The sequence below is a fragment of the Procambarus clarkii genome, chromosome 58 (assembly GCF_040958095.1).
Source record: "Procambarus clarkii isolate CNS0578487 chromosome 58, FALCON_Pclarkii_2.0, whole genome shotgun sequence".
NCBI lineage: Eukaryota > Metazoa > Arthropoda > Malacostraca > Decapoda > Cambaridae > Procambarus > Procambarus clarkii.
Window position 1 is genome coordinate 21,094,249 of NC_091207.1, and position 20,314 is coordinate 21,114,562.

The window sequence follows — 20,314 nt, forward strand, 5'->3', positions numbered from 1 at the left end:
AAGACCTCCTGGGCACCTCGGACCTTCCAGGAAGACCTCCCAGGCACCCCCAACCTTCCAGGAAGACGTCCCAGGCACCTCCAAACCTTCCAGGAAGACGTACCAGGCACCCCCCAAACCTTCCAGGAAGACGTCCCAGGCACCCCCAAACCTTCCAGGAAGACGTCCCAGGCACCCCCAAACCTTCCAGGAAGACGTCCCAGGCACCCCCAAACCTTCCAGGAAGACGTCCCAGGCACCCCCAAACCTTCCAGGAAGACGTCCCAGGCACCCCCAAACCTTCCAGGAAGACGTTCCAGGCACCCCCAAACCTTCCAGGAAGACGTCCCAGGCACCCCTGGGAGCCGGTCGGCCGAGCGGACAGCACGCTGGACTGTAATCCTGTGGTCCCGGGTTCGATCCCGGGCGCCGGCGAGAAACAATGGGCAGAGTTTCTTTCACCCTATGCCCCTGTTACCTAGCAGTAAATAGGTACCTGGGTGTTAGTCAGCTGTCACGGGCTGCTTCCTGGGGGTGGAGGCCTGGTCGAGGACCGGGCCGCGGGGACACTAAAGCCCCGAAATCATCTCAAGATAACCTCAAGATAACCCCAAACCTTCCAGTAAGACGTCCCAGGCACCCCCAAACCTTCCAGGAAGACGTATCAGGCACCCCAACCTTCCAGGAAGACGTACCAGGCACCCCCAAACCTTCCAGGAAGACGTACCAGGCACCCCCAACCTTCCAGGAAGACGTACCAGGCACCCCAACCTTCCTGGAAGACGTATCAGGCACCCCAACCTTCCTGGAAGACGTATCAGGCACCCCCAACCTTCCAGGAAGACGTATCAGGCACCCCCAACCTTCCAGGAAGACGTCCCAGGCACCCCAAAACCTTCCAGGAAGACGTCCCAGGCACCCCCAAATCTTCCAGGAAGACGTACCAGGCACCCCCAAATCTTCCAGGAAGACGTCCCAGGCACCCCCAACCTTCCAGGAAGACGTACCAGGCACCCCAACCTTCCTGGAAGACGTATCAGGCACCCCAACCTTCCTGGAAGACGTATCAGGCACCCCCAACCTTCCAGGAAGACGTACCAGGCACCCCAACCTTCCAGGAAGACGTCCCAGGCACCCCCAAATCTTCCAGGAAGACGTCCCAGGCACCCCCAAACCTTCCAGGAAGACGTCCCAGGCACCCCCAAACCTTCCAGGAAGACGTACCAGGCACCCCAACCTTCCAGGAAGACGTCCCAGGCACCCCCAAATCTTCCAGGAAGACGTCCCAGGCACCCCCAACCTTCCAGGAAGACGTCCCAGGCACCCCCAAACCTTCCAGGAAGACGTACCAGGCACCCCAACCTTCCAGGAAGACGTATCAGGCACCCCCAACCTTCCAGGAAGACGTATCAGGCACCCCCAACCTTCCAGGAAGACGTATCAGGCACCCCCAACCTTCCAGGAAGACGTCCCAGGCACCCCAAAACCTTCCAGGAAGACGTCCCAGGCACCCCAAAACCTTCCAGGAAGACGTCCCAGGCACCCCAAAACCTTCCAGGAAGACGTCCCAGGCACCCCCAAATCTTCCAGGAAGACGTCCCAGGCACCCCCAAATCTTCCAGGAAGACGTATCAGGCACCCCCAACCTTCCAGGAAGACGTACCAGGCACCCCAACCTTCCAGGAAGACGTCCCAGGCACCCCAAACCTTCCAGGAAGACCTCCCGGGCACCCCCAACCTTCCAGGAAGACCTCCCGGGCACCCCCACCCTTCCAGGAAGACCTCCCGGGCACCCCCACCCTTCCAGGAAGACCTCCCGGGCACCCCCACCCTTCCAGGAAGACGTCCCAGGCACCCCCACCCTTCCAGGAAGACGTACCAGGCACCCCAAACCTTCCAGGAAGACGTCCCAGGCACCCCAAACCTTCCAAGAAGACGTACCAGGCACCCCAACCTTCCAGGAAGACGTACCAGGCACCCCAACCTTCCAGGAAGACTTCAACAACACTCCAGGGACCCACTCAGAACCACAAACCACAACAAAAACCACCTTCCAGCCACTGCAAACCTCCCAAAGCCAACTTTTCAGCGTATCTGGAAAAAAATAAAGAAAGCCTCGGGCTTTCCAGTATCTTTATTGACACAGCTAACTTTTTCTGGAAGGACTTTTCCTTCAGCATCACGGCCAACAATGCCAATGGTGCCACCGTTGCTTGTGTGGAAACACAGATGCTTTTACCACCGTTGGTAACCTTTGACGTTTTGCGAGCTCAAACCTGTGGAACCTGAGGCTTTACGAGCCCAAACCTGTGGAACCTGAGGCTTTGCGAGCCCAAACCTGTGGAACCTGAGGCTTTAGGAGCCCAAACCTGTGGAACCTGAGGCTTTACGAGCTCAAACCTGTGGAACCTGAGGCTTTGTGAGCCCAAACCTGTGGAACCTGATGCTTCGTGTGCCCAAACCTGTGGAACCTGATGCTTCGTGTGGCCAAACCTGTGGAACCTGAGGCTTTGTGAGCCCAAACCTGTAGAACCTGATGCTTAAGTTCTCCTTTCTTATCCAATTGTTTTCAAATTTTAGAACTTCTCTTTGTGAAATATACTGAGTTAAACTGTTAATAATGACTAAGTCTTGTTCATATCCCCATGGTGTCTAATGTTTACAGAATTTAAACCTCTTTCCTCGATACAATAGCGTGTGTGATAGTATAATTAGTTTATTATGGCGTCTATAATCACATGAACGGTGCCGGAAAAAGCTACAGAGGCATATAATGGGTTCAGAAACCGAACTCCAATGCTCTACAAGCCAAGTAAATTATATTGCTGGCATTATCATCATTTCAGTTTGCCTGGAATATGCGAGTTTCCAGAGTGGTGAGAATTGCAGTATTGTAGCTAAGTTTACGACAGGTGTCCTAAGTCGCTTGCAAGCAGTGCAAGCTTGCTGTGTAAACTGCAATATGGGAACTTGGGATACCTTAGCTAGGGTTTCCGGGTACTCCCACCCATGATAAAATACCGGGACATTTTTTATTTTATTTATATATATACAATAGTTGTTACATTCTTGACCATTAGTGCTAGTCTCTAATCTCTCGGGCTTGTTAACATGTCATTAGAGTGACAGAACGTAATGAGAGAGTTCTGCTGGCCAAGTTTACATTTGGTCAGAGCCCCTTGGGGGTCAGAGCCCCTTGGGGGTCAGAGCCCCTTGGGGGTCAGAGCCCCTTGGGAGGAGACGGTGCACTCTCCAAGAGGTACTTGTGGCAGAGGCTAACCCCAACAATATACTACGGGATCACCATAGCCTGTGCTACTTGGAACTTTTTGTTCCAGGTAGCGAATGTACAACAACCCAACAATAGTAATATGTACCTACAAGTCTGCTAACCTTATTGGATGACCTGCAGAGATATGTAGGTCTTCCTGCACACAGTTATTTGACGATAGATGTGACTGGTGCAGATTAATCTATCAGATCTACTCAATTTTGTTGCAGTTGCAGGCGATGAGTCACAATAACGTGGCTAAAGTAAGTTGACCAGACCACACACTAGAAGGTGAAGGGACGACGACGTTTCGGTCCGTCCAGGACCATTCTCAAGTCGATTGTCAAGACATTCTCAAGACAATCAACTTGAGAATGGTCCAGGACGGACTGAAACGTCGTCGTCCCTTCACCTTCTAGTGTGTGGTCTGGTCAACTTGTAGCAGTTCTCTCATATTACCTCCTTCGGGCTCCTCAAATACAATCCAAAGTGACGACCTACGAATACATGCTCTTAGAGGGAGTAGATTAAGATGAGATGGGAGCCTTTGGATTCCATTGACGCCAATTACATCATTGTTGATTTTCCTACATGTGTCCACGCTCCAGACACGAGCACGACCTTACAGCTGTCTTGAGGAGTCGAGTGCAGTCAGGGACGACAGTCGCAAAGTGTCAAACTGTGGATACTGGTTCGAGTGCAAGGAGTACGGGGAACAATTGTCTCTGAAGAGTGGCTATCTTGAGGTTATCTTGAAATGATTTCGGGGCTTTTTAGTGTCCCCGCGGCCCGGTCCTCGACCAGGCCTCCACCCCCAGGAAGCAGCCCGTGACAGCTGACTAACACCCAGGTACCTATTTTACTGCTAGGTAACAGGGGCATAGGGTGAAAGAAACTCTGCCCATTGTTTCTCGCCGGCGCTTGGGATCGAACCCAGGACCACAGGATCACAAGTCCAGCGTGCTGTCCGCTCGGCCGACCGGCTCCCTACCGGGGTGCTCACTAATCTACCCGTCAACGGTAGCAACAATAACAAGAAGCAAGGTAATTGCATCCATAAGAAAAAAAATAACAAAGGAAACTGAGCCTATCAGCTTCTGTGAGAGAGTTATTATCCGCTTATCGGGTACTTCTCCACAATGGTATATTGCAAGCACAAATTGCATAATGGGACTAATCTATAAAATTATGTTCATGCGTTTGTAGATTAGACTTTTGTATATTTCGTTCCTGTGATCATGAATGGTTAAAATAATTGTCCATTCAATATTTTCATTACTGTGCCTTGTTAGTGATGAGAGATGTCTCACCTGTGGCCACCTGACACACAGGTACTGACAGCTGTGGTTAGTGATGAGAGATGTCTCACCTGTGGCTCCCTGACACACAGGTGTTGACAGCTGTGGTCAGGTATGAGAGATGTCTCACCTGTGGCTCCCCTAACACACAGGTACCGACAGCTGTGGTCAGGTATGAGAGATGTCTCACCTGTGGCTCCCCTAACACACAGGTACCGACAGCTGTGGTCAGGTATGAGAGATGTCTCACCTGTGGCTCCCCTAACACACAGGTACTGACAGCTGTGGTCAGTAATGAGAGATGTCTCACCTGTGGCCACCTGACACAGGTATTGGCAGTAAACCCGATCCTAATTATCGCACCACAACATTATCTGGCGAAATATTGATATTATTCGTGTCTGTGTATTTCAGATCCCAATGATTAACTCCAAATTCTAATGCCTCGTGGCTAACCATGAAATAACTTCCGTTGTCGGGGACAGGAAGCCTGTGTATATGCCTACTTTAGGTTTATATGGAGGTGTGTGTGGTATATCATCTTAGGATATACAGCCTCCTGTCTTACAATGTGGGTATAGGTACATATGGCAATTATATTAAATTGAAGCGCTCTTAAATAAGGCTACTGGAGTCGGTCAATACAATTAGTAAATAGGAAATAAGGCAAGACAATCTACACCAATCTACTACATTTGGACTGGACGGTAGAGCGACGGTTTCGTGTCATGCTGGCCGGCGTTCAATCCCCGACCGTCCACAAGTGGTTGGGCACCATTTCTCCCCCCCCCCCCCCGCACCTCCCCGTTCCATCTCGAATCCTTATTCTGATGCACTTTCCCCCGATAATGCCCTTCCCTCCTGCATACCGTACAAGGTCAGCTAGTTACAGAGTAACTATGTATTTACTATACATAGTAAAGTAATAGGTACTGAAATGGAAATACATAGTTACTCTATGTATTTACAGTTAATATTTTTTTTTCACTTTTCGTGGAAAACAATCTACTTGTCTCAATATTTTTCAAGAGTGGACCAAAACCTTGAAGACTTCTTGGCCAAAGAAGTGGAAAGCACCAGGGACCAGATTCACCAAGCACTTACGCAAGTACTTACGAACCTGTACATCTTTCCTCAATCTTTGACGGCTTTGTTTACAATTATTAAACGGTTAATGAGCTCCGAAGCACCAGGAGGCTGTTTATAACAATAACAACAGTTGATTGGCAAATTTTCATGCTTGTAAACTGTTTAATAAATGTAACCAAAGCCGTTAAAGATTGAGGAAAGATGTACACGTTCGTAAGTACTTGCGTAAGTGCTTTCGTGAATCTGGTCCAAGGTCTCCGGCTTAATCACACTTACTGCTAAGTGTAATTAAGTTCTTACCATTCACTTTTACTAACGGCTATTTGAATAATTTAACATTACCACAAGAGTAACAAGTTATACTATCTGTAAGTCTATTTAATTTGATGACTGACCATTGCTAAAACTCGAGTGTATTAACATACGAGTGAACTATTATTAAAACCCTACAGGCACTATTCACTATTAATTCACCTACGGAAAGATTATCTCTATAAGTGAATCACTATCTTCATCCCATCTAAGAAAAGTTTGCCTCCTGTTGTTTTAGATTCAGCTACTTAGAACAAAAGTTCCAAAGTAGCACGGGCTATGGCGAGCCCGTAGTGGACTTGCCTGGCACAGGAGCGGGGCTGTGAAAAGTTTGTCGTACACACAATCCAACCCAATATTACCGTGGCGGACACACACACACATCTACTTATATTTTTCCCCATCTTAGAAAGGGATTAAGATGTATATCCAGATTTAAGTTAATACTCAAGTTTAGTATTGGAAGATGCGACGTGTTGGATTATTTTCTTAAGAGTTTCCATATATAAATTTGGCGCTTCGTCGAAATTTCGCGCACCGGAATTCCCGATTGAGAGTTGAGAACGAAGCCCACTGTGTTACGAGACCCTAGAGTTTTGGCAACGAGGTGGGGTTGCCAGATGTTGGAGAGTTTTACGATTACCTGGATATGTTGCTGCTATGTCACGCCCCCAGGCTAGGCTATGTCACGCCCCCAGGCTAGGCTATGTCACGCCCCCAGGCTAGGCTATGTCACGCCCCCAGGCTAGGCTATGTCACGCCCCCAGGCTAGGCTATGTCACGCCCCCAGGCTAGGCTATGTCACGCCCCCAGGCTAGGCTATGTCACGCCCCCAGGCTAGGCTATGTCACGCCCCCAGGCTAGGCTATGTCACGCCCCCAGGCTAGGCTATGTCACGCCCCCAGGCTAGGCTATGTCACGCCCCCAGGCTAGGCTATGTCACGCCCCCAGGCTAGGCTATGTCACGCCCCCAGGCTAGGCTATGTCACGCCCCCAGGCTAGGCTATGTCACGCCCCCAGGCTAGGCTATGTCACGCCCCCAGGCTAGGCTATGTCACGCCCCCAGGCTAGGCTATGTCACGCCCCCAGGCTAGGCTATGTCACGCCCCCAGGCTAGGCTATGTCACGCCTAAACTAGACTATGTCACGCCCAGACTAGACTATTTTATACCTAGATGTGGCAATATCAAAAAGTGATTTTAGGCACTATCAAAAAAATATTATAAATTCTTAGAATTTTACAGTTTTTTAAATTGGATTTTTTGTGTGTTTAAAAATGTGTTGGAATCCTAAGATACTCCTCGTGTGTCTTGAGACGCTGTTGTCACACCAAGACGGTCACCACAGGTTGTATATAAGAGACAAGTAACATATGTTGCTACTCCAAGGAATGCTTGGCTGTCATGACGCAACCCGTTCTCGCAAATTCGTAAAGTCAATATTGACTTATTAACTACGTGCATAGGTGATATACTAAACATAATAGATACCCTTAAAAAGATTCATAGAAAACACCGACCTTACCTAACCTTGTTAGTATTTTAAGATAAGCATCTTATTGCTTCGTAATTACAATTATTACTTAACCTATACCTATTATAGGTTAGGTAATAATTGTAATTACGAAGCAATAAGATGCTTATCTTAACATACTAAGTAGGTTAGGTAAGGTTGGTGTTTTCTATGAATCTTTTTAAGGGTATCAATTATGTTAAGTATGTCACCTATGCACATATTTAATAAGTCAATATTGACTTATTAAATTTGCGAGAACGGGTTGCATGATGGGAGTATTTTGCTGGATGTGGTTGACAGCCCAATTAAGGGAGGGGGGGGGCAGCAGGCGCTAGGCTATCTAAAAGGAAATTATTTCTTAGTCTTACTATTGAAAAGTTGGTCACTTGGTTAACTTTTATATTCCCTTCATATTGTGCAAGATGTTTGAATGGTTCCCTCAATGTTATCGATTCTCAAGTGTCATTCTATCCACTTGCTCTTACATCACCATTCTTTCAAACCAATCCAAAGGTTACAACTAATTCGCCAGCTGTAGTGACTTGAAGAACCTTGAACAACAATCATGACCTCAGCGGCTGATTGGCTACCACTTGCCGTGACGTCAGTCCCTGGCCCCACCAATCACAACCCAAACAAATCAGCACTGCCAACCTTTCCAATGTGACGCGAGAAGTGTGGCCTGAACCAGTGGATATGAGACTGGCGAGCCAAATTGAGGGATAATTGAAAATACAACCACAATATACGCTCGTGTCCCCGCATTTCAACTTACAGTTCCATCTCCCGTTTTTCATCTGTTAGGGGGGCGTCCTTTGTCTCTTTTTCAACGATTAATCACACAAAAGCAATTTTTCTAAGTAATTTCATCCAAAAAATGGAAAATAAAAAACTCAATGCATGATAATTTTCAAATTTCGCGCCATCCCGCTTTTTGAACGTGACGTCACCGCTCTCGACCAATCAGAGGCTGATCTTTGACCGGGCCAACGGACGCCATCTTTCCGCTCTGCGTCGCAATAATCCAGCCGGTATATTGCTTCCCATATTTTCCCCGTTTCACGTTTATATTTAATTTTAATACTCGATATGTAAAGTGGGATGTGATTTCGCTTTATTTACGGTATTCTCTGCCCGTCCCGAATGCGTTATGTATTGAAATAACGAAATGTTATTAGGCTCACGAATTTGACGATCTTCCAATATTTTGTTTTTAGCTGAAGTAACAGTTGACATCTCAAACAATTTATAAACAAATAATAAAACTAATTTTATCTGTGAGAGAATCATTGTGTTCTCACTCAGTTGTGCTTACGGGGGTTGAGCTCTGGCTCTTTGGTACCGCCTCTCAACTGACGTACAGGTTCCTGAGCCTACTGGGCTCTATCATATCTACTCTTAAAACTGTATTATGGAGTCAGCCTCCACCACATCACTGCCTAATGCATTCCACCTGTTAACTAGATTGGAGGCCAGGGGCCAGATTCACGAAAGCACTTACGCAAACACTTACAACCTGTACATCTTCTCAATCTTTGGTGGCTTTGTTTCCAATAATTAAACAGTTAATAAGCTCCGAAGCACCAGGAGGCTGTTTATAACAATAACAACAGTTGAATGGGAAGTTTTCATGCTTGTAAACTGTTTAATAAATGTAACCAAAGCCGTCAAAGATTGAGGAAAGATGTGCACGTTCGTAAGTGCTTTCGTGAATCTGGCCCCAGATGTTTGGGGCTAAACACTCAATTTCTGCAGGGTTCAGAACAGACATAACTTGATCGGGGCCGGTTTAAGTTAATTGCTTTAATACATAAGAACATTCATAGACCTCCATGCCATATTCATAAAGTGTGAAATATTTGGCACTTCCCCCATAGAGTCTAACAGTGCTTTGTAATAATAAATTTGCTGAGCGACTCTTAGTGTTTTCGGTGCTATATGTTTTTGAGAGAATGTAGAACAAAAGAGAGAGAGAGATTGAGACCGAGACAGAGACAGAGAGACAAAGAGACAGAGAGACAAAGACAGAGAGAGACAAAGACAGAGAGAGACAGACAGAGACAGAGACAGAGACAGACAGACAGAGACAGACAGACAGAGAGAGACACAGAGAGAGAGTGGGGGTGACGACAGGAAGATCAAGAAGAAGAGGGAGGGATACACACAAGGACCCCCCTGGCGGTGACGAGACTTGCAGAGGGGAAAAACTGGTTAGACCCGACAGACAAACACTTCTCTAAGCAACATGCCGCAGAAGCAACAAGAGGAGACGATCTACCAGCAACACTAGACGCGGTGTTGACCCAGAAGTGTTGACAAAATAGAGTACAAGACGCCACAAGTAGCCCGCCACCGCTGAACTGTCCCGCTCCAATACACAGAAGAGCTGAAAGAATTAGTTACACAAAGAAACCCATTGAAGGAGAGAGAGATTAGAGGCGCGAGGGACTCTAATCAACGGGATGAGAAACTGTGGTTAATCCAGTGGGAAAGAAGTGGAAGGGGAAAACAGCAAATTCAATGATGGAAATTGTCCCGCTGCCACAGAACAGTTCATGCCACTCAAAAAGTAGGTGGATGAACATAAGAACAAGGTAACTGCAGAAGGCCTTTTGGCCCATACGAGGCAGCTCCTATCTATAACCACCCAATCCCACTCATAAACATGTCCAACCCACGCTTGAAACAATCGAGGGACCCCACATGAAAAAAAGTAAACTCTTCAGTCCATAGGCGACGCAGATAAGCTAAAAGGACAAATACAAAAAACTGAATAAAGAGAGAGAGAACAACAACAGTCTCCGTGGTGTAGTGGTAAGACACTCGCCTGGCGTTCCGCGAGCGCTATGTCATGGGTTCGTATCCTGGCCGGGGAGGATTTACTGGGCGCAATTCCTTAACTGTAGCCTCTGTTTAACGCAACAGTAAAATGTGTACTTGGATGAAAAAACGATTCTTCGCGGCAGGGGATCGTATTCCAGGGACCATAGGATTAAGGACTTGCCCGAAACGCTACGCGTACTAGTGGCTCTACAAGAATGTAACAACTCTTGCATATATCTCAAAAAAAAAAAAAAAAAAAAAAAAAAAAAAAAAAACAGAGGCACTAAAGAAAAGAAGGAATATATACACCCAGAATGGGAGAGAAGCTGGGAGGAAATTGGAAACTGGCATTGCTATAAAAGGCAAAGGAACAACTAAGGCTTACAAGGAGAAAAACCGACAGTGTAGCACTATGTGCTACTTTGAAAGAACAGGGAGAGCACTCACAGAGAACGATACTGAGGTATGCGAGGAACTATGACAGATTTCAGGTCGACTTTACACATTAGAACCAGCATGTAGAACAAGGTTGTAAGATGAATGGCTAGAGGAAATACTGGATGACATTGCCGTCACTGTGGGAGAGGTGAGAAACATACTGGGGGGGGGGGGGGGAACTAGATGCGACAAAATCAGTGGGACCCAGCCCCAGCCTCCTGTTTTGGTAGTACTTATAGCAACGATGAGCACCATAGTATATATACCGTCCTACAACCAAATTAGAACGAAGAAATATGAATTATTGAGTTGGACAAACCGGAAAACTATTTTTTACTTGTGTTGCTTTGACAAACTATAAACCTAACCTTCTTAGACCTAATACACGATATCTGAGGCCTAATATAGTACATGTGTGTGCTATATTGTGTTTTAGTTTCATTTATTTTAAAAGAAATCCTTACTAGTCAGAATACTACTATCTAAAATCTAAGAATGTACGATTTCTGACTATTGACGACTGTCACAATAGGTACTATCAAAACCAGAGTACGGGTTGTTGCCAAGACCTAACCTCACCATGGCTGCTGAAGTACTCTGCCAACCATTGTCTAATCTATAGAAATAAAAATGGAAATATTCGTTTAATTTTAGTTTAGTTCATTTATTATGCACCCCATACCCATCATGTGGGCGGTAGTGGAAAGGGTTACAGAGGCACATAATGGGCTCAGGGACTGAACCCCACAATTCATTTAGCTAAGCAAGTTACATCTTGATAAGCTAGTTACAAAATTCAGTATAAGTCGTTACATCAACAATGGGTTCGAGATCGACCACAAGTACAGGTTCTAAATTAAGCAACTGACATATGTGGAGAGAGAGTGTCACAATTGATATGATTTATTGATGTGTTCGTTTAAGCATGACCGCTAATCTCCGAAAGTTCTTCACCGATTGCTTTGAAATTTTCACACAGTTGAAAATTGTGCATTGCTGAGCCACAGCAACGCGTGACCGGGTGCTGCTAATTTGTAATGAAACGATTGAGGAAGTTTTCTTAGAATGTCTAGGAAAAAGGCAAATGTAGTCTATTTTGTGATAAAAATAAAAAATTCAAAAGGGGGATAGAAAGGAGGAACTAAAGTACAAAGCAGTGTCAGTGATAAGTGTTCCTTGTAAAGTGCTGGAGAAAGTAATCAGGAGATGCTTTTTCACCTACAGGGGGTTTAAACCCACGGAACCGCCTACCTGCCGAAGCTGTAAATGCGCCAAGACTGTTGAATTTCAGAATCCAACTGGAAAAAGGTTATCAAGGCAAATTGAACTTCGACAATCCGCCGGCTTCCTGTCCTCGTCGAGGTCACTAGTGTTAGTAGCCCTCAGGTAAATCATGTCTAGAATAGTGCAGCATCTTGTGAGAATGGATTTTGTGACCAAAAAATCAGGATGCATTTACAAATGGAAATTCATCCTTGATGAACTCGATTAAGTGTTATGATAAAGTTACTCCAATAAGACTGGAAAAGGAAGGCTATCTTCTTGAGATTATCTTGAGATGATTTCGGGGCTTTAGTGTCCCCGCGGCCCGGTCCTCGACCAGGCCTCCACCCCCAGGAAGCAGCCCGTGACCGCTGACACCTAGGTACCTATTTTACTGCTAGGTAACAGGGGCATAGGGTGAAAGAAACTCTGCCCATTGTTTCTCGCCGGCGCCTGCGATCGAACCCAGGACCACAAGTCCCGCGTGCTGTCCGCTCGGCCGACCGGCTCCCAGGCTACGTAGACTAATTTTCTCGACTGTCAAAAATAATTTAACTCTTCCCCATAAAAGACTTGTACAAGATGGAGAAACAGGCTGGGATAACTGGGGGTAACACTGAACTAGGTGGCTTTATGGAACTTCAAATCACAAAACTCTTCTGATAGACCACCATAAATAAGTAATATTTACATGACTTTACACGAGGACTTCAATCTCACCACTGGTAGCGGCTGCCATATTGTTCACATCCAACACACTGAACTGGGTAAAAAGATTATCTGAAGGACAGAGCAGCCACACTCTGAGAACAGGTTCCAAGCTCCAACATGTACTCACCTAATTGTGCTTGCGGGGGTTGAGCTTTGGCTCTTTGGTCCCGCCTCTCAACTGTCAGTCAACAGGTGTACAGATTCCTGAGCCTACTGGGCTCTATTATATCTACATTTGAAACTGTGTATGGAGTCAGCCTCCATATCACATGTGGGAGCATGTTGGAGCCTATAACCCCCACTTGTTGCATGTAAGAATGCAACAATCCCCTCATGGCTCTGTCCTGGGACCGCTGCTGTTCCTAATGTATGTGAAGAGCCTACCGGAGGGAGAGAGCTCAGACAGGTCAATGTTTGCAGGTGATGCAAAGTCGAGCCCCGCGTGGTGTGGTACAACGGCACATTTCCCAGCAGTCAAAGTTTGACCTTTCAAAATAAATGTTGACGCCAAGACTTGCATCGAGATGGCGAAACGTAATGCGCGCCAAAACCGTCACAGCTGATACTATGACCATCCAGACTTTTACTATATTGTTAAGCCATTTTTTTTACTGCAGGAGGCGGAGGGTAGGGGGGGGGGAGAGGGGGGCCGAGTGTCTGAAAAACCTTCACCATTTACTAACATTTAATACAATAGACAGATAATATTCTTAGAACAAAATAGCAGCAATATTAATTCAAAGAAAACGTGGCTTTAGTGGAAATTTCATCGGAAGAAAAACGGGAATATACTTGCCATATGCCGCCATTAAATTCACCACCAACATTAATGGCAAATCTTAACGGGAGTCACTGGACTGTAAACATTATAAAAACATCCCCCTTGCACCAACCTAATTATCACTAGTAAAATATATTAAATGTAGATCCTTTTTTACCCACTTGATAACACACATGTGAGAAACATCTAATGCGTCAGTGGGGAGGAGTCAGCAGACACCATTATTAATTGTTAACAACACGTCTCACTGGAGCTCCAAGACGCTCCACAGATCCCCCCTCAAGACGTGGTGTTATGGGACGTAAAAATGCTCCCAGCATCACCACCATCTTCCTCTACAACCGGGGAAATGTTCCGTTTCCGAAACCCATTTTCCTGTCACTCCTGGCCAGTAATATTACGTAGCTCAGGGCAATACCGAGCAGTATTCTCAACCTTATATTTCAGCATATTATGATATACCTCTTAAAAGAATAATTTATGTGCAGCAAATATTACTCTACAATCCTGTTGGCAGGTGAATTGCAAGAACAATCAATTACCTGATACAACAGGTGACATAAGAGGACACTAACTTCACCTACAAGGAGTATCACTGTGTTCATCCCTCACACTTTAAATTTTTTTTTAAATTTTATGTTTACGTATTTTTAAATAATTCAATTCAATTGTGTTCTTCCCTCTTAATATCTGGTTAGCCAGGCCATAACAGATAATCTGTATTTTATTTTATTTTCTAATACCTCGTCTTAATAATAGTAAATGTCTACTAATCAATAATTCTGATTGATAGACTATATATAATTTAATAAACCTCCCGGAACGTGTAGGAAACGATTTGAAGGAATTTAAATCATTCAGTCCGCTATCATATTAAACAAATGATCGTAAGAAATAAATCACTATATAAATTAATGTAAATATAAAATTTAAATAATTTAATAAATCCCATGAGTCAACTTCCCCACGGCGAGGGCTGAAGGCTGAGGGCAGGTGGTGGTGGTGGCAGCAAGAGGCTGACCCCCTCCCCCCCCAGCGTCTCATCAACAAGAACAAACTACATTACCTGGCCGACTCGTCCCTCCCCCAGTCGTTACTGGGAGCACCTCCCATTACCCCGGGCCAGGGGGGCGAGGCCCCCCACTACCAGTACCCACCACAAGTGGATACCTACTTCATCCACTTCTTCTAAGAGTGGATAAAACCCGTCCCCCACACACCTCTGGCGAGGTCTCCCATCGCTTCTCCAGCAGCCTCACTATACCAGGACTAGATTGATTGGTTGATCAGTCCAGCAACCAGGAGGCCTGGTCGACGACCGGGCCGCGGGGACACTAAGCCCCGGAAGCACCTCAAGGTAAGGTACCACGCCTAGCACAGACATCAAACTGTGCACCTCGTCACCGCCTCCGTCTGTCTCTGCTATCTTGAGGTTATCTTGAGATGATTTCGGAGCTTTTTAGTGCCCCCGCGGCCCGGTTTTCGACCAGGCCTCCACCCCCAGGAAGCAGCCCGTGACAGCTGACTAACACCCAGGTACCTATTTTACTGCTAGGTAACAGGGGCATAGGGTGAAAGAAACTCTGCCCATTGTTTCTCGCCGGCGCCTGGGATCGAACCCAGGACCACAGGATCACAAGTCCAGCGTTTTGTCCGCTCGGCCGACCGGCTGCCGCCACTAACTGGCGCCTCGCCGCCTCGGGTCCTCTCGCAGCACCGGACTAGAGTAATCAAAAAGGTTATTAATGTGACGGCAAACCTCACTCGACTCGGCATACGGAACATAGATGGCGCTGAGGTTCATCACGCCTGGCCGGCTCCTCCCTCTCTCATTCGTTACCGGGAACACTTCCTATTACCCGGGCCAGGGGGTGGGCCAGGGGGTGGGCCAGGGGGTGGACCAGGGGGTGGACCAGGGGGTGGACCAGGGGGTGGACCAGGGGGCGGGCCAGGGGGTGGACCAGGGGGTGAGCCAGGGGGTGGGCCAGAGGGTGGACCAGGGGCGGACCCGGCACACCTGGTGAAAGAGGACCCATACCCAGGACCAATCAGGAGAGTCCTAGCATGCTGAAGGGATGGGAATCATGGTAAAGCGCCAAGCCATGACTATGTAGCACTGGGAAGGGGTCAGGATAAAGGATTAGGGGGGGGGGGGAATGGTGCCCAGCCACTTTTAGACGGTCGGGGGATTGAACGCCGACCTGCATGAAGGTAGACCGTCGCTCTACCTTCCACCCCCAAGTGGTTGGGGAAGTAAACCCGAATTTAATTTCTTTGACGCCTGTAAATACGTGTTAGTTTCGACCGTAACGGATTTAGCGGGTTCCTACCCGTCACTGCCCCTACCCCTAGCAGGGGCCTCGTAACCTGGTGGATAGCGCGCAGGACTCGTAATTCTGCGGCGCGGGTTCGATTCCCGCACGAGGCAGAAACAAATGGGCAAAGTTTCTTTCACCCTATGCCCCTGTTACCTAGCAGTAAATAGGTACCTGGGTGTTAGTCAGCTGTCACGGGCTGCTTCCTGGGGGTGGAGACCTGGTCGAGGACCGGGCCGCGGGGACACTAAAAGCCCCGAAATCATCTCAAGATAACCACTGTGTTGCGTCACGCACGCAACACGCAAAGGTGCACTTTGCGTAGCCAACTTTTTAGTTCTGGCGTTCACTCTTGGACTGAACTTGGACAGTCTACTTGGCGTTCAGTATTGTGTGTGGGAATTGTTATTTCTAATGTCAACAATACCACTTCCTGTAACTGAACTAGTACTTCCGGTTGAGATAGTAGTTAAGAAAGTTCAGTAGAACTTCGGTTTCAACTCTTTTTAACCCTGTCGTAGCTCAGTCGATTAAGGCAGTGTCTGGGATGCTCCCGGACGCAGGTTCGAATCCTCGTCACGGCCCTTGTGGATTTGTTAAGACCATCATGGTCCAGTTGGTAGTGCGTGTGCCTCAGGAGTTGAGATATTGAGCGGTTGATACCACTGAATGGCTGTATTATTTTCTCTATTATATTGGGTTTCACTTCATTGGATGTTTACATAATTATGTAAAGTTAAGGCTGAGCGGCGCTATGGACCACTGTACAACACGAGGACTGGTCAGGGTCAGGGGAGCCGGTCGGCCGAGCGGACAGCACGCTGGACTTGTGATCCTGTAGTCCCGGGTTCGATCCCGGGCGCCGGCGAGAAACAATGGGCAGAGTTTCTTTCACCCTATGCCCCTGTTACCTAGCAGTAAAATAGGTACCTGGGTGTTAGTCACCTGTCACGGGCTGCTTCTTGGGGTGGAGGCCTGGTCGAGGACCGGGCCGCGGAGACACTAAAGCCCCGAAATCATCTCAAGATAACCTCAAGAAGGGTACATGACTGGCTGGAGAGTTCACTCTCGTGCTTCGACTTCGACTCTCGTTCCCCGAGAGTCAAAGCGAGTCTTCGGTTCTTCGGTTCAAATACTTAAAACATTCTCCAGCGGGTTTATAAACATGCTAAAGTCACATTATAGTGACGAAGGGTTAACATAGCTCGCCCCCAATTTGCCCGGGGGGGGGGGGGGGGAAGAGGTGAGGGTCTGCCATTTCGCCAAATAACTCCGCAGCTCGTCCTAGAATCACGTCCAAATTCCGAAAAGCAATCCCCTCCTCTCTTGCTAAATTGATCCTAGACAAATGTACATATTGTGATATGCTTCATCCCTCGCCTTTCAGACCTCGCCCCCAGCTTTTCAAAGCAGCTGCCCCTCTGCAACTTTTAGGCAACAGTCAAAAAAAAATTTCACTGAAATACTCTCTAAATTTGTTGCGTCTTTATATCCTTCAAAGTTTATTAGTTTTCACAATAGTATAAAATGTATTAAGCAGTGAAACGGTAGGCAGACGTCAGACAGACAGACACACAGAAATCATTTAAAATTGTGTTGAGCGAACCAGTGAAGGTATGATAGCATCCATTGCTTCTACCGTTTTGGCGCAAAATGAAATGTCAACAAGCATGGCGTCCCCTCCCCCGTGGGACGCCAATAACCTAACCTGTGTTGAATGTCCCGCACCAAGTTCTCCCCCTCAACCCTCCACCCAGAATTTGCTTACACCAAAATAAGAATCTACACGTCCTTAACACACAAATTTGCCGCCAAAGTATGTTCCCCAGCTATCGCAAAAGGTGAGACAGGGATGAAGGAGGCGAGGGAGGGAGGGCGGGGAACCCTAGTGAAGATATCAAGATATCAACGAGACGTGGCAGCAGATATGAAGCAGATATCAAGCGTGCCCGCGGCCACGTGGTGACAAGGGGCATCAGCAAAACAAGGAAGTGTTTGGATAGACAAGATCACAGGAACAAATCCACAAGGGCCGTGACGTGGATTCGAACCTGCGTCCGGGAGCATCCCAGACACTGCCTTGTCGCTGTGTGACAAGATGACAGGTTTAGAAAATACCTGAACAGACCAAGAGATGCTCAACCCTGGCGAACACCTGGGTTATAGCTGGCAACCCACACCCCAAGGCTGGCACGCCACTTTGCACCTTATGCTGGACGGGGGGGGGGGGGGGGGACACAGTTACACAGTTAGCCCATCAGTCACGTTATCAGTTAGCCCGAGACTGTTCAACACGCTTCCACTACACATAAGGGACATAACTGGCCGACCCCTCACAGTGTTCAAGAGAGAACTATCAACATCAGAGGCCCGAGACTGTTCAACACGCTTCCACTACACATAAGGGGCATAACTGGCCGACCCCTCACAGTGTTCAAGAGAGAACTATCAACATCAGAGGCCCGAGACTGTTCAACACGCTTCCACCACACATAAGGGACATAACTGGCCGACCCCTCACAGTGTTCAAGAGAGAACTATCAACATCAGAGGCCCGAGACTGTTCAACACGCTTCCACTACACATAAGGGGCATAACTGGCCGACCCCTCACAGTGTTCAAGAGAGAACTATCAACATCAGAGGCCCGAGACTGTTCAACACGCTTCCACTACACATAAGGGGCATAACTGGCCGACCCCTCACAGTGTTCAAGAGAGAACTGGATAAGCACCTCCAAAGGATACCTGATCAACCAGGCTGTGACTCATACGTCAGGCTGCAAGCAGCCGCGTCCAACAGCCTGGTTGACCAGTCCAGCAACCAGGAGGCCTGGTCGACGACCGGGCCGCGGGGACACTAAGCCCCGGAAGCACCTCAAGGTAACCTCAAGGTAAGGTAGGTCACAAGGACAGACGTGGCCAAGGAGAAGAAGTAGTTGCAATCTGCTTTAGCAAATCTGAAGACGCCCAAGTTATTGATGTGGTCATCCGCGTTCATCTGGGAAATTGTTCAAATTAAGACGGACGACAAGAATCATCCAAATACGGAGCCTGAATTGGATAACTAAAATGGGCCGAATTCATCAAGCAAGTGTTTACGAAGCCTGTACATCTTTTTTTCATCATGGTGGCTTTGTTTACATTTATTACACAGCCTACAAGCTCAGCACCACCACAAGGATCTATATAACAATAACAAGAATGGAACGTGTAGTTTTCAAGCTTAAAAACTGTTTAATAGTTGTAAACACAGCCGCCACGAAGAGAAAGGATGTACAGGTTTCGGAAGAATTTGCGTATCTGCTTGAGGAATCTTGGTCCTAGTCTGCCAGCCCATGCAGACTAGGGCTGCATGGCCTACAAACTATGGCCAGTTATGCCCCATGAACTACACATAAGGGACATAACTGGCCGACCCCTCACAGTGTTCAAGAGAGAACTGGATAAGCACCTCCAAAGGATACCTGATCAACCAGGCTGCGACTCATACGTCAGGCTGCGAGCAGCCGCGTCCAACAGCCTGGTTGATCAGTCCGGCAACCAGGAAGCCTGGTCGACGACCGGGCCGCGGGGACGCTAAGCCCCGGAAGCACCTCAAGGTAACCTCAAGGTAGCCCGTGTTATGAATGTCAACTATCTCTAAAAATGCTTCAAACAACATCTAGATTGCAGACAGGTGTTGGCAATTAAAAAATATCACACAATTATTAGACCCTTGTTCCCTAAATAGTTTTCTTCGTGCTTTTACAGAGATTCTCGCTGCGATATCTGAATTATTCCCGACCATTACCATTGGATACCATTCCTTTCCCCCCGTCCCATCCCACATCCTTATCCTGACCCTTTCCAAGTGCTATAATAGTCGTAATGGCTTGGCGCTTTCCCCCCCCCCCTCCTGATAGTTCCATTCCATTCCATCTCCCTCAAAACAAAGTAAGTGTGACAGCGAAGGCAGAAAATTTAGAAGTCATAAAATGCACAAAGAAATCACATTAACGTGACTTATCAATGATAAAAAAAACATTTGCTTGGGAACACTCAGAGCACAAGTTCGAGTCCTCACGACGGCTCCTACTGATTTCCTCAGTTATAAAATGTCTGCGCTACCAAGTGGCTAATGGGATGGTTACACTTGTAGAAAGAAAAACGAGGAATATCAATTAAAAAATCGAAAGATATAGGTACTTTTCCAAGTACTTCACGGTACAAACGGTACATTTTCATACAAAGTTGTGGTAAAAAATTGTCGTTAGGTGGCAACACTGCAGCAGCCTAAAATGTTAGGCCTCGAGACAACCCGTTCTCGCAAATTTAATAAGTCAATATTGACTTATTAGTTGCGTCCATAGGTGACATACTAAACATAATAGTTTCCCTTGAAAAGCTTCAATGTTTAGTATGTCACCTATGGACGCAACTAATAAGTCAATATTGACTTATTAAATTTGCGAGAACGGGTTGCTCGAGAACATAAAAAAGGCATCTTTCTGTGCACAAAAATGAACAAAGACGAGCTTA